This window comes from Astatotilapia calliptera, chromosome 4, assembly GCF_964374335.1.
Source record: "Astatotilapia calliptera chromosome 4, fAstCal68.1, whole genome shotgun sequence".
NCBI classification, from domain to species: Eukaryota; Metazoa; Chordata; class Actinopteri; order Cichliformes; family Cichlidae; genus Astatotilapia; species Astatotilapia calliptera.
Window position 1 is genome coordinate 6,046,102 of NC_137425.1, and position 14,371 is coordinate 6,060,472.

Consider the following 14,371-nt stretch of genomic DNA (forward strand, 5'->3'; position numbering starts at 1 on the left):
ACTGAGACCCTAATTTGTCTGGTTAATGCTGCTAATCCTGCTCCTGGAGATCGTCCGGGGTCTGCCTGCTGTAATGCCTTCCAGGCTGCTGTCAGAAGGAGGAGAAAATTATTTTTATTAATCTGTTTTTAAAGGCTCACAAGGTTCTGCTGTAGAGGGCGATCAGAGTGAACGATGATCAGGCTTAGACAATAGGTTTAGGATGTGCATCAGAGCACCTAATGGTGCTCTCCATCTTCCACACACATTTAAATGTCATGCTCAAAACACCATCACAGAAACTAACACACACAGGAATTGTGGGAAAAGAAAAGAATCACGTGAAAGCGCACATGCATACGCACGATTTTTCACAGCTCAGTGTAAAGTTTTTCTGTCAGCGTTAGATTTCAAATGATAAAAAACCAAAGTGAATAAGGGACATTAGACTATTTTCATTTCATGCTTTTGTTTAGTAAAAGGCAGTCAGTTCTCATTACAGGCTTCTGTTTCTGTTTAAACCGAGCTAGGCAGCCATCCAAGAAAAAAAAAGAGGGTGGAGAAAAAAAGGATAGAAAACCCTTAGCTGGCAGCAACATCTATTGTAGTTGTTTGTTTTGTGAAAAATCACCCAGTCCAGTTAGTTCTCCATATATTAGACTACTTTTGATCTAAATACCTGATGCTGCACAATAGTACAGTTCTGCTTGTGATTGTTGTAATTGTCTGTTTACTGCAGTGGCCCTCAGCATGCATCTCAGTTGTAGGTGGTCTAAGTTTATTACAGATTAATGGGTTTCATGACTATTGTGTAGCTTAATTCCCAAGCCTCCTCTTTGATTGGAACATGCTGAGGCTGTGTATGGATTTGCAGTGTTATGACTTAGGTTGCTGTTTGATGGACAAAGAAGATTGCTGCTGAACACTGATTGTAGTTGATTATCTCAATTTAAACTCATCTAATTCTCTCCATTTACACAAAGCACCACTGTCGTGTTTCAGTGTATGTACACACTGCAGTTCTGCTTGCTTTACAAGGTATCTTAGACAGTCGTTGAGTGACATGATAAAAAGATGGTCCTGATTTACTCAGCACTCCCTGCCAGCTGTCTCCTCTCTCCTCCGATCCTCTAATGCTTTCATTTTTCCTTCACAGGAAGTGATTTACTGTCAAACACATTCCAGCACCCACCCCCAAAACACACACTGATGTATCCCAACAGAGCCGCGTATTTGTATTTTCCCCTCTTTCTTACCTTCTTTCTTCTTCTGCCACAGCGTCGACCTTTGTGTTTTGTGAGCCACTCTTCATCAGCGTGTCTGTAATCAAGGGTACTTTTATACGGTCTGGCCTTTCTGTGGCCCTCAGGAGTATTTGTTTTTCCATCGCTTGTTTGTCCACATGCTTCGGCTGATTGTATGTCGGTGCTTTTGTTTATTTATTTTTTGTTTGTTCCCACATGAACTGCTCTGATTGGATGTTGAGAAAACCTGCATTTCATGAACACTCATCATTTTTAAATGCATATTTTTGGCTTAAGTGTGGCACTTTATGCATATTTTTCTCTTTGTGTCTAAACAGCAGTGTCAAAGAAATCCTCTGTTTGATGCTGGCGGCACACCACAGTGTTATGGCATTCTCTTTGATAATTGTTCAAAGTGGGTAAAACTTCTCTTTTCTTTTAGTAATTCCCCCCCACTGCATTTCCTGTGTCCTTACTGTAACTCTATCTAATTTTTGTCTGCTATCCTCTCTCCATTTATTTGTCTCAACATGTTTTCCCCTTCTTTCTCATCTTCCCTCCTGTCCCTGCATCCAAGCCGGAAACATCCTGTTCATGGCTGCATATTGACAAAGACACAGCTGGTGTGGGTCTGCATGTGGGCTGGCTGCTCCAGCTTTATTTATGCCTCTCTCCTGGTTAGGCAGGCGAGCTCTGGACCAGATGGCTGCAGTGTTCAGTTGGACTCTGCCGTTGTACCCCTCGTAATTGGTACTTGGAACCAAGTGTCTCATTAATTATGCAAAAGGGACAGTTTTAATGCATAGCACTGGTCTTATTGAAGTGTAATACTAATCAAGTGAGTGCTTTGCTGCATTATGCATTAGAGAATTTGATTTATTTTAATTGAGTGCTTGTAACTAGATGGTTTTGTGTCTGAATCTCTGGACTAAAGGTAGGTGGGCAAAAATTAATTGAATTGTCCTTCCGGTGTCTTTGAGCAAAGTTCTGTAGGGTGCTTTTTGCATATGAGTCTGTGTGTATGTTGGTCTCAAAACTCATACAAAAAAACAAGGGTGCTGTGGTGTAGCCAGCGTCTTTTTAACGCCGTTTCCACATGCATGGATGAAAGCAGCTGTGCGTAATATTTTTAGGTACTGCAAAGTTTTGCAGTGTGCGTACGCATTAGAGGATGAAACTGTAAAAGATTACAGTGTTGAAACTATGGATGTAGTCACAATGTTGTTTGTGGAATTGTGGATTTCCATCTTGAAGCCTAGATTTTTTGGAACCAGATGTGGGCATACTGTATTAGGATGATTATGTGGACTAAGTCATGAGCAAGCTTGCTTAACACACACATACTAGGTAATTATTTCTAAGTAACATTCAAATGAGACTTTAACTTCATTTACCAAAAGTGGAGTACAGATTTATGTGACAGCTGTTAGTACGATTGATCACCCTGAAAGCCACATTAACATAAACACATAAACTTCGATATATCTCCTCTTATTATCCAGTTCAGGGTTGCAGGAGCGCATTCTGGCTGTCATGGGACAAAAGGCATGTTACACTCTGGACAGGTAAGCAGTCTGTTGCAAAGCTGATACAGAGGGACAGACAACCATTCACTCTCACATTCATACTTATGGCCAGATTATAGTCACCTAACCTCCGTATGTTTTTCACTGTGAGAGAAAGCTGGAGTACCTGGAGAAGACCCACACAAGCATGGGGAGACCAAGTTTACACAGAAACGCTGCAGCCTGGAGTTGAATGCAGGTTGATAGGTTGATAAACAGACATGAGAAATCCAATTCAATTAGTTTATTTAGCAGATGTTAAGTCTTGCAGACAGCCAGCTAATGCATGGCCTATGTAAGCTAAGCTGTCAGTCTGAGCAACAACTTCCCTAACTTAAAAAATTGCAATAGTATAAAAAACCCATCATGTCTACTCAAGAAATTAGCTGCAACAACCAAATCCTTATTTTATTTCAAGCTATAAACTTGTTTGTTTCAGCTGTCAGCTTTAACATGAGAGGTCAGGAGGGCTGACTTACTTTTTAGGCCTCAACTAATCATTCTGGGAACCCTAACGTTTGGCACGTCTGTGTTGACTTCACTTTTGGGCTCTGGAGGCACACCTTCATGTATAGAGAGCCAAGCACATACAATAACTGTAACATGATTTTAAATTGACTGTAATAAAATCTCGTGTGAAAAAATAGCATCTATCATCTTTTTCTTCAGTGATTGCGATGTGAAATTACAAAAAGTGCTTTTGATGACATGGAGAGATACACACAAACGTGATGTGATTTACAGTTATTTTCTTGTGTATGGAAGCAATTTTCTGAGGGTGAAAACACCTCTCAAGTGATCTTAAGTGCACAACATGCTAATCAGTTCAAGTGTGAAAACACCTCCAAACTAAACAGCTCCAGCAGAGCAGCTAAATGATTCACTGAGGTCTGTAGTTGCACTGAGAAGCACTCAGCTCTGAATGTGTCTCTTTGTGAGTATAAGCTGTTGTCGGAAAACAACCAGTAGGATCGACCTTGTCTGCATAAAAAATAAATAAATAAACCAGGTCAAAAATGCAAAGGCAGTTCACTAAAGTTAAACTCTGGATTCTATTTCAACTTCCAGAGTTTTGCATTGTTACCCGCAGCCATTTTGTAGATACAATACATCTGCTGCTTGTCACAACAGCGGGCGATCCAGTTTTAACATGTGTGATTGATAATGCAGTCGATTCGGCTGGTATGTAAACGGTTGTCACCGGTGGGTTTAAGGGGTATGACCGCAATCCAGACCACTGCTGCATGAGAGTGAAATGTTATACTGCAGCCTGCAGATCTCCTCTGCTGGAGCTCTGCAGCTAGCAGCTCTGCACAGTTGGCAGTGCTGGGAGGTGTTCTCCTGAGGCTCGGCTGATATTTCAACTTTGTGTGTTAATCTATGGCGACTAGAAAAATCTATCAGGGCAACCTGGTGGAGATACACGTACACATGTTCATACATCGAATGCTTAGCCCACTGACTGCTGGGCGCCACTGTACTTTTAAAATCACATTAGGTGTACACACTTCTGCAGTTTCTGGTGTTGGGTGGCATTAATTTCGTGATCATACTACACTATTACTTTTGTTTCTATGCTGTGTGTATGCAGGTAGATTCAGTAGAATTTAGCACTTGAAAATAGTGATTCTTTTACTTGAATTTGTTACACAGTTAATCATTTCTCCAAAAATGTTGATTTCAAGAGACTCGATTCAGAAATCCAAAGCCATTTAGACAGTGTAGCACTAGTCTCCTAGATCACATCATGTAAAAATGTAAACATCATCCATCATATATCATATTAACATATCAATGTAATGCATTACTGTAATATTATACAGTATTAATTCCCAGCAGAATTAGCTCTTAGGTGTGTGCGTCTGTACATTGCAGTGAAAATGTACACTTACATTTGTGTGTGTGTGTGTGTGTGTGTGTGTGTGTGTGTGTGTGTGTGTGTGTGTGTGTGTGTGTGTGTGTGTGTGTGTGTGTGAGTAAGTGCATAAGACCTTATTAAGGTGTGTGTTCAGTGCGTGTTTACTGTAACATCTGAGGTCCAATTACAACCTCATAGTCACTAATATGTGAGGAACCACTGAGTACACTGAGGGCAGCCTTAAGTGTAATGCCTGTGTAGACTTCCATCAGTGCTCTCAGTCTGTTTAAATTGCAGTTCAACATTTTTGGAGTCTATCTTAAAACAAAAGTCGGGTACCTAAATGAACATTGAACCTGCTTTTACTCGGCATAAACATTCCCTGAGTTTATACTGGCTGCTTTCTTAAGTGACTTGTTGAGTGAAAATCCATATCCATCATTCAGAGCAATAGTCCATTTAAAAGTTCATGTAAATCTGGTATGATGAGTTAGTTGTATGAATCAGCCAAATCAAGTGAATATCCTTCAAAACCAGAGCTTTAAAGTAAAAAAAAAAGTTAATTGTATTATCTCTAAACACCAGAACATCAGAAAAAAGAAAAAAAAAAACACAGACTGTATCTGAAAGAAGTTCCACTTTAACATCACACATTAGTTGGCCTAAGCCTAAAAGGCTAACAGCTTGGCTAGCAGGCCACAGCCATGGACTGGTGCATTGCACGGACACAGGTACATGTAAATCAATATACAAATACCGTATAGCAGAATACTACAGCATCCTAACACTGGAGCATAGACTTCGTGGATGGTTCTCCAGTAATCCAACTGGATTACTGGATTACTTTTGTTAGATAATTGCAAATGTTCCAAAAGGCGGCAGCACTGCAAACACAGTTGAGAAGCTCAGTCAGCATCAGTGACTTGAGTTACTGGACAGCCAGCTCAGCTGTGTCCCCTAATATTGCATGGAATAAGATGACAGCAGCAAGTCTTCTGGAATAATATGCTTTGGACAGATGAGGCAGAAGAGGTGATGTTACATCATAACTAGTGCAGAGGTGGAGGTATGATGACTTGGACTTGTTTTGCAGACAGAAGACCTGAGCACTCTGCCGTCATTGAGTTGACCATTTTTTATACCAAAGTATTCTAGAGTCAAATGTGAGGCCTGCATAAACTCTGCTTAAATAAATGCCCAGCAACCTCAATGAAACAAGACTATGAGGAAGAGTGGGCCAAAAGGCATTCACAACAACCTTAGAGATTGGTCTTTGAAGCATGGGGTGTACTTAGTTTTCACAGAGTCATGTGAAAATGTTCTTTTTGACATTATTGTGTAAAAAGGCCCTACGCTTAAGCCCTTTCTAAACGTAAAGCAACTCAGTTGCCTCATTTTACTTCGCTGGTGGTAATTCCATACCTAACTGTGTATATCAAACTCTGTAGTAGTCAGTCAAGTTGCTTGCTTCAAAGCCGAGGTATGTTTAACTCAGAACCTATAATCTTTGTGACGCTACCTGTTATTTTGCCTGTCATTGCTACAGTTTCATTGACATTGAATGGTTTCTAGTTGCAAAGCCACTGCCAGTCTCTTCCTGTTTGACTGCACCTTTGCATTTTAATAAACAGGGAAATTCTTTCTGATAAAGATGGTAACTCTGGTAAATAGGAACTCTGCTCAGTTCACAGAGTTTGTGAAAGCTAGAATGTATTTTCACGTTGTACAAGGACTATTTGTACCCGTCATCATTAAAAAAATGTCCTGTCTTTTAGATGTATGAATAAGACGATGAATAAAAATAGTTTTAGGGCTCAAAAAGACACATCTGTACTGGGTAAATTTGTTATCTTGTCCTTTAAATCATTGAGTACAACCACAGCTAGATTATACGTGTGAAACATTATGTGTGTTTTAAAACCTAAACTCTGGACTCACTCAATTGAGTGCAACATTTAGATGTTGCTGTCGGGCTATGACTGATAGTTTTATTGAGGCAAATTAATTTAATCTGCATGTTGTAGTACATTTTTTTTGCTTTCCCTGCTTTCTAGTACTGCAATTACAGTTATGATCCAATACTGTGAGGCAAGTTTTGTACTTCTGATGGGCTGAATAATTTTAACTACAGCAATACCACATACACAATTTCTGCAGGTCACTATATACTGATAGTTTACAGATTGCATGAAAATTGTTATTGGTTCAAAGCCAGGCAATTTTTCAACTGATTTCAATCGACAAAGCCGTTTCTTTTCCCGAACCTTCATTATACATTATTAACACAGTTTTTCAAAAGTAAAAAAAAAGGCTTCTGCGTCATCTACTTTTTTTTTTTTTTTTCGTGCGTACAAGGTTATTTTTAGTTTTCTGGTTCTACTCAGCAAATTCAGTGTACCTTAATTTACGTGAAAATATAAAAGATGGAAAGCCCAGCTCCCTTCTGCAGCTTTTTCTTCAGTTACTTTCATTCTGCAAGATACTGCAAGCTGTGAGTCATCCCTGCCTCAACCACGATCGCCACTCACGAAGCGCACACAGAGACGACCACAGCTGTGAATCAGCTGTGATCATGTCTTGATTGTGCTTTTCTGATGCTCTGTGATAGATTAAAATGAAAACAAAAATGTGATGATGCAATCATTTCTTTAAAAATATCTTTTTTCCCGGGGGCTGACAAACATGTCCATTTCACCCGGTCCCAGTCTGTGTAATAGCACAGACTTGTCATTTATAGTCAAATGAAACACAGAAATCTCTAATGATGATTACTGTAATTGCTGCTCAATTTGTCTGCCTCCACCTCCCCTATCACCTACACTCCCCCTATTCTCAATAATCTGCCATCAGCAGAGTTTCTCTGTTTTCTCATGCAATTAGGCAGAGCAGTGTGTTATTGGTTTCCATGGTGAGTCTCTAAGATAAACATCAAAGTATGTGATAGGAGAGTGGCTTATTGATTCAGGAGATTTCAGGGTTGCTCTCATAATGTGTCCACATTTGACCTTTGACTTGTCTTTATGTTCTTTGACAACACGGCAGATTTTCGTTGAACTGAGGCGACTGTGGGTCTTCCCCCACTGCTCACAGATGATCCTGTCATCCTTCCACCCCCTCACTTCACTCGGGTCTCATACGGCTTCGAATCTCACAGACGTGAAATACGTCCAGGTTTTTAAGCAGTTCCAGTTTGCATTTGTGGTGATGAAATACACATTTCTTTTCACATGAGGAGTAGATTGTAGGAAATGTTTGAAAATTCACAGTGGAGGTTGAAAGATTTATAGTTAGATGATCACAGCACAACTCATACTTTATTTTCGCTGATTCAGAATATATTGCCTAATCAAATGCAGGTCTGAGTCCATAACAATTTTGCTTTAATCACTAACTGTATGTGTGTACAATTTTATTTATTTAGATAGAACATAAAAATAATGTTTTTTCCACAATTAAAACATATTTATTTCATCTGGGGTCTGGTTTTAAATATTTACCTATAAGTTCTGTCACTTCTTATAGCACACTTATCAAAGTAACTGCAGATATTTGGCAGCATTGCTTAAATCTTGACAGATCTAGAAACAGGAGTAGTCAGATGTCAGGGTGGCTGTAAACAGTTTATCTAGATCACTTTATACAGCTTGAAAGTGAGCACTCTTAAAATTTGGCTGATAAACACAGTCAGTGCACAGGAAAACTTACTTAAACTACAGAAACCACAGTGGGTCAAATCAAGAAGTTGCTCTGTAAATTGAGATGAACGTTTACAATGAAACTGATCAATTTCACTATTTACCCTTGTTTTTTTCTGTTTGTTTGTTCAAATAGGTTTGATTACACCGTATCAGTCAAGTCTTACTATGCTATGGTTAGGCCTAGAATAGATTCTCCATGATTCATCATTTGTCTTTCAGCCAGCTGGTGATGCTGCAGGTTTGACAAGTTGCACACACCGAAACAGGACTAGCTGTGGACTGCAAAGCTGTCGACATTTCCAAACAGCTTTGCTGCTGACAAAATTCATTTAAAAATCCTTCAATTTTGATTGAATCGTGAATGATTTCAGAAGCTCTGTGCACTCATTTTAAAGGTTTGTAAGATTTGTAAAGGTTCAGAAAATAATTTAAGTTCCAGCATTGGAATTCTTGTTTTGTTCACCAATGTTTACACATTTAAAATACTGTGAAAGTTTAGTGGTTGATATTTGTCAGCTCTGCTTCTGCATACAGTTTGATATATAACATGTTATACACAATTTACTTTACTTTTTAAGCAAGGGCGCTGCGAGGGTCTCTTGGCCTAGTCTGTCAGATGTCACATATAACTTGCAACCAAACCAGTAACACCAGAACTGCCACCACCTTGTCTCACAGTGTGACAGAAAATTACAGCTGCTTCTTCTTCTTCTTCAGACTAAGCCTGACTTTTGGTCATGCATATTGCTGTGCTACTCATGGTAGTTTGTTTGTGTGTCAGTCATGACCTTTAATCCAGTGATTTGTCATTCTTGATACAAAACATCATTTTTGTGTCCCTGTACCTAATCTTTATTTAGTAGTTCTTTGATGATGTGTCTGTGTATATAAAATCAAAAGTCCACATTAAGAGAACTTCTACTCATCTTAAATATGTCACATATTTTCTTACTCAATTATTATCTTTTTTCAATCATTTTCAATCAAACATCCATCGCTTGGTTATGTTTAGGCATTAACAACGCCTGACGTCACTGATAGTAGACGTTCCAGGCCCTAGGTAACCCTCTAATCTATTGAATACCAGGTCGCATGTCAATCAGCGGCGTCCTGTGTTCTCACTGGCAGTCTCTTCAATGACAGCCGAGAAAAGTTTATCAGCTAGACATCAAAGCATGTAACAGACACACCAGCTTCGTGTAGCCAGCATTTTTTCTTCAGTAGTCACTTGAAGTCATTGAATATCACTGAGTTTGTTTGGTCTCTGGTCGCCACGTTGGAGTGAATCACATCCTGTGTGGTTGCAGCTGAAAAACAGTCATGTTTTGAGTTAAAATACAATGACTGCCATGTCTTTTGCATATATCTTACCAGTGAAGACACCTCTTTACTTTCTCTAAACAAAAATCTTGCTTCGGACATTAAATATACATATTATTAAAATACATTTCTTACAAATTTGTCCTCACAGACACTAAAAAGGTGACCTTTTTTCCATGAACATAAAAAGGTTTTCTTCTTCATGACTCTTTCACAGTTTGTTATGAGACTGGGCTGTGCTTTGAATGTGACAGATAATTATAGAAATATACTCTATGCTATTTATGTTTATATATATTTGATGAGTTGAGACATGCGGTCTGAAAGTGCCACGTTTTGGCATCTGTGGTTAAAAAAAGAGAAAAAAGGTCTGTAAACATTTCTATGTCTTCAACAAAGTAACTCAGTGACATCTCTGTAATCTATAAAGGATTACCACAACACTCAGAGAGGCCACTCTGCACAATTTTGCATTTCTGTTTTCCGCACAGAAGAGCCGCAGTCCAGTTTTTCTTAGACAAACCGATCTCTTCATGCTGTACCTCCTCTCTCTCACGCTGTCATGGCGCCTTTTCATCACTTTGTGTTTGCGATCACCACCACTCTGTGGCAGGCCGATGTGGTTTCAGCCCCCTGAGAGTCCCAGAGGCTGAAGGCCTTCTCTTGTCATGTGATTTCCTGGCCTGTCTGGAGGCAATGTGGGCGTTGGCAGAGGAAAGGGTCCAACTAGGCTAAGGCATGCAACCTGTGTGTCAGCTGTGGTTTAGGCATTGTGAAGAAAGGCTGTTAAATTGGCTGCTTCAGCTATCTTTTTTCACACGTGTACTCAAAACACCACCAATTCATGCCTGACCTCCACTCTCCCTGGTGCTCCCTCTCTCTCTCTCGCTACCTTTAACTCTAATGATGGGGAAACATAACTTTTGTGTAATTACCCTGACTGCATCTCCCTCATTAGACTCCTGCGGTGGAGCCTATAAACAGCTGCAGTATGTAGCCCCCAGAGTTCCACAGTATTCACTCTGGACCTCACCCACGCATAACCTAAATACACACCACATAGCAATCAGCCAAACCTACTAAAATCCAGTCATGAAGGCAGTTTTGCAAAAACAACATATCATGCTTTAATGATAGATTTTTAGTAGGTAGTGAATCATGTGCATCTAATACTCCCGACAGTATGACAGTAAGCACTTTGTCTTTCCCACCAGTGACTAACGCAACCTCCAGTCTCAAATCAGTAAAATCTGGATCGTTTTTACCAACAGTAAAAATACTGCATAGGAATTTGTGCTTCTATATGCACATACTATTTTCCACAAATGCTACTGACAGAAAACAATGGAGATGCACTACAAAAATCCATGCTTGTGTTTACCTAGTGATGCTGATGCATGGCTTGTTTACTCAAGATTCGAGCAGCTTGTGCCATGTGACCTGCAGGCTGAGTCGGTGGGTTTTCTTGAAAACCAGCTTTGTTCAGAGCCCGTGCAGGTTCACTATCCTTCATTTTCATAATCACTTGGCATTTTGACTGTGAGGAGTCAGTGCCTTTGACCATAAGTGCAACACACTGAATCCATTAATAAAAAGTCAATGAGCATGGTCAATAAGGCAATTTAGCCAAATACATGAATCAACAATAGCGTATTAGAGCTCTTGCCAGTAAGTGGGTCCAAGGGGATGCTGTTTTGCTGCGCTCTGTGAAAAATCTAATGCAATTATTATCAAAATAATGCCCCGTATTGACTGGTGTGAGAGGCCATGAGGTGCATGGGTGGGGTGCTCTGGGGATGACCCCTTTCCACTTCAAGATTGATTGGGTGTGTCTGAGCAATTCCAGGTCCAGTGATTCAGTGGTAGGTCTGTGTGTCAAGCTGCATCCAGGCTGGGTTCACATTATTAACTTAACCGGGATGAGGGCACTGGAAATAGCCTGCAGTGGAGTTTCATTGGGGGACACTGTAGAAATAAAGAGGGGAAAAAGCAGCCCTGCTAAACTTAATTTGTAATTTAATCCAGAGTGCTGCCATCGATTGAGATCACCCTCTGTAATAGCAGTCAACCTGCAGCTGGGCAGTAGATTAAAGCACGTACCACCTTTTTGTCCTCATGGTAATCGTGCCCTCACAAATAGGATTGTAAATGAGCTTTGTCATATTTTGTTTTGTTCTATCTGTCATGCAAATAATGTACTGAATGCACACATCGTTTTAGAAATTGCAAAAAGCCCAGAATTCCCTAAAAACAACAAACAGTCTAGGATGCTACTAAGTACAATTGCTCTATAACAAAATATTGCAGAATATGCAGCAGCTGTTTTTGCATATGTACTTCCTTCCTAGACATCACATGCTCATGTGAGAATGCAAGTGTCTGACTCAGTCAGGCCAGACATTAAATGGTCTTTAACCTGCCAACAAGAACAAAGTCTGTGTGATATTTGATTGTACCTATGCAAGAATAGCGGAAGTCTGTATTTTATGTCCTGTCTCCTACACTCTCTACCCAGGCACCATCCCTGCCAAAAACAAGTAGTAAGTACTTCCATGAGAGCGTGTCTGAAAAGAACTATCTCTGCTGTGTATTACAGTACATACTGTGGACAATATCCCAACATGATTCTCCCAACTTTGACTGAAGTTAATATGTGAAAACAACTTATGTAAAGGAACAGTGAGCCCACATAAAAACATATTTTTCTACTTAGCAGTAATGGTTTCTAGCCATGCAGATGGTTTTTGGTTTTGTTTGCCCACTTTAAGATATCCATCTCTGAGTCTTCTGTCACCCGCCCACAAAAGTGGGCGTGAATGGAATTTCATTTGTGTAGCACAGTGTCATATATGTCATGTGTACGTGTATACATGACATATATGTTATACAAAATTCTACTGTATTATCAATCAGACAACTCAAAGCTTTGGAACATTAAACCAAATATGTGGATGGTTAGGTACCACTAAATATATGATTTCTTCTTCTTGCTTTAGCATCGATTACATTAACTGACCCTTTTTTAATGTGAAAGATATACCTATACATCTTTTAATTTTGGTCGTTTTTCCAGCTGAGTAAAAATTATGTGATGGCTATGACCTTGAGGCCTTTGTTTCTCTAAAGATTTCAGGAGTGAGTTTAAATGTGGCCTCCGACAGCCATACAGTACAATGTTCATGCAGAGACGTGCTCACTCTTCAGTTTGGTTGTGTTTGATCTTAGCTCGGTGTTTGAGAGACGATACCTGTGTTAACTACCATCTGTCAGCTCCGGCCAGTAGCTCTGTCTGCACCACGGAGGAGGTTTACATCAGTCATGGATAAGTATTACAGCTGTACGATTCTGGAAAAGCTGAGAACAGTGTTGCAAATTAGTGTAGGAGTTGGATTTGATGGATGCCCCATCTTGTCAGACGGGTGGTGCAAACCACTCCTTATAAAATAAACTTCATGTCTGTTCTTTGTCTCGCAGCATTTGGACACGTTTTTTGACAAACAAGATTTGTCTAAGCAGAGTAAGCTGAACCATACGTCAGCCTGATTAGACTCAACGAAAGTGAGCAAGCACACTTTGGTTGAGCTATTTGCCATATGGACCAATGAAAGGCTTTAATATTTATACGTTCCACCACAGTTGTAAGGGCGAGAGACACCAGGGGAAATGCATCGCAGCTTTTTTGTAAGTAATATGCCCAATTCCCCTACAGAACTTTTATTGGTTGCGTGTTTTGCTTGCAAAATCCTATATAACGCTTGAAGTACATGGTGCTTTTAGTTTTATTATGCCACCATCTAATCGGTTACTTTTTTCCCCCTCTTAAATTCAATGTTCTTCTTACAGGTTACATTTCACATTTCATTGCCTGGCATGTGTGTAAATGGTGACAGATTACTGCCCGACTTACTGGAAGCTCACGCTGTCACTGACCCACACAAATTTCTTCGTTTTATGAAGAAAAGTGAGATATCAAGGAAAGCCCCCTATTCTGAGCACAGTCTAGTGGGTTTCTTTCCCTTTTCCCATGATCGCTCTCATCTCTCTGCTTGTAGTGCATGTATTTGGTTCAGCATTACCGTATGACTACCAGGTTTTTATCAGTTCCATGTGTTTCATGTGTGGTTGGGGACTAGGAGGGAAAGAATTGATCCCTATAGAAACAGCTCACTTCAATTCTCTCAAACACTTTAGCCAATCAGCCTCCCTGCTGCTCCCACTCTCTCCAATGATATTATTACAAGGGTTTCAGCAATATCTTCAGGAATGCTTGTAAACACACATCCGCAACACACTATTCCCTCATCTCTCCATCACTGATGTGCAGAAGGTCATGCATGAACTAACAGGAAACTGAATTTGGATGCAGGATAATTTGCAACCTACTACTGTTATTTATTACGATTCAACAACTGCAAGAGTGAAAGAAAAAATGTGTTATGTGGAAATAATGTTTCCATTTCTTTCTTTCTTTTTTCTTTTTTTGTGCGACAGGGCAATATTTATGGGGAAAGGCCAAATAGCCAATGAATCCGTGAATTACTGTGGTGATGTAATGCTGACCTTTGGCCTGATTTTATATGTCATTTTTATGATTATAAGCATCCTGAATTAGCAGCTGCAAAAAGCGTTGGGGAGGTGGTCATTTTAAAGATTAGCTTTAACCTTTGCAGATCATTTACGGTGTTCTGGTGATTTTTTATTTTTTTT

At 39.8% G+C, this 14,371-nt stretch overlaps 1 long non-coding RNA gene across 1 annotated transcript; it reads left to right on the plus strand.

The window, feature by feature from the left end:
• Nucleotides 1–688: 688 nt before the first annotated feature.
• On the plus strand, nucleotides 689–3,432 carry LOC145428513 (uncharacterized). Its single transcript, XR_013908798.1, has 3 exons — nucleotides 689–1,973; nucleotides 2,726–2,788; nucleotides 2,903–3,432. It is a non-coding gene; the product is annotated as an uncharacterized LOC145428513 (long non-coding RNA).
• Nucleotides 3,433–14,371: the final 10,939 nt, after the last annotated feature.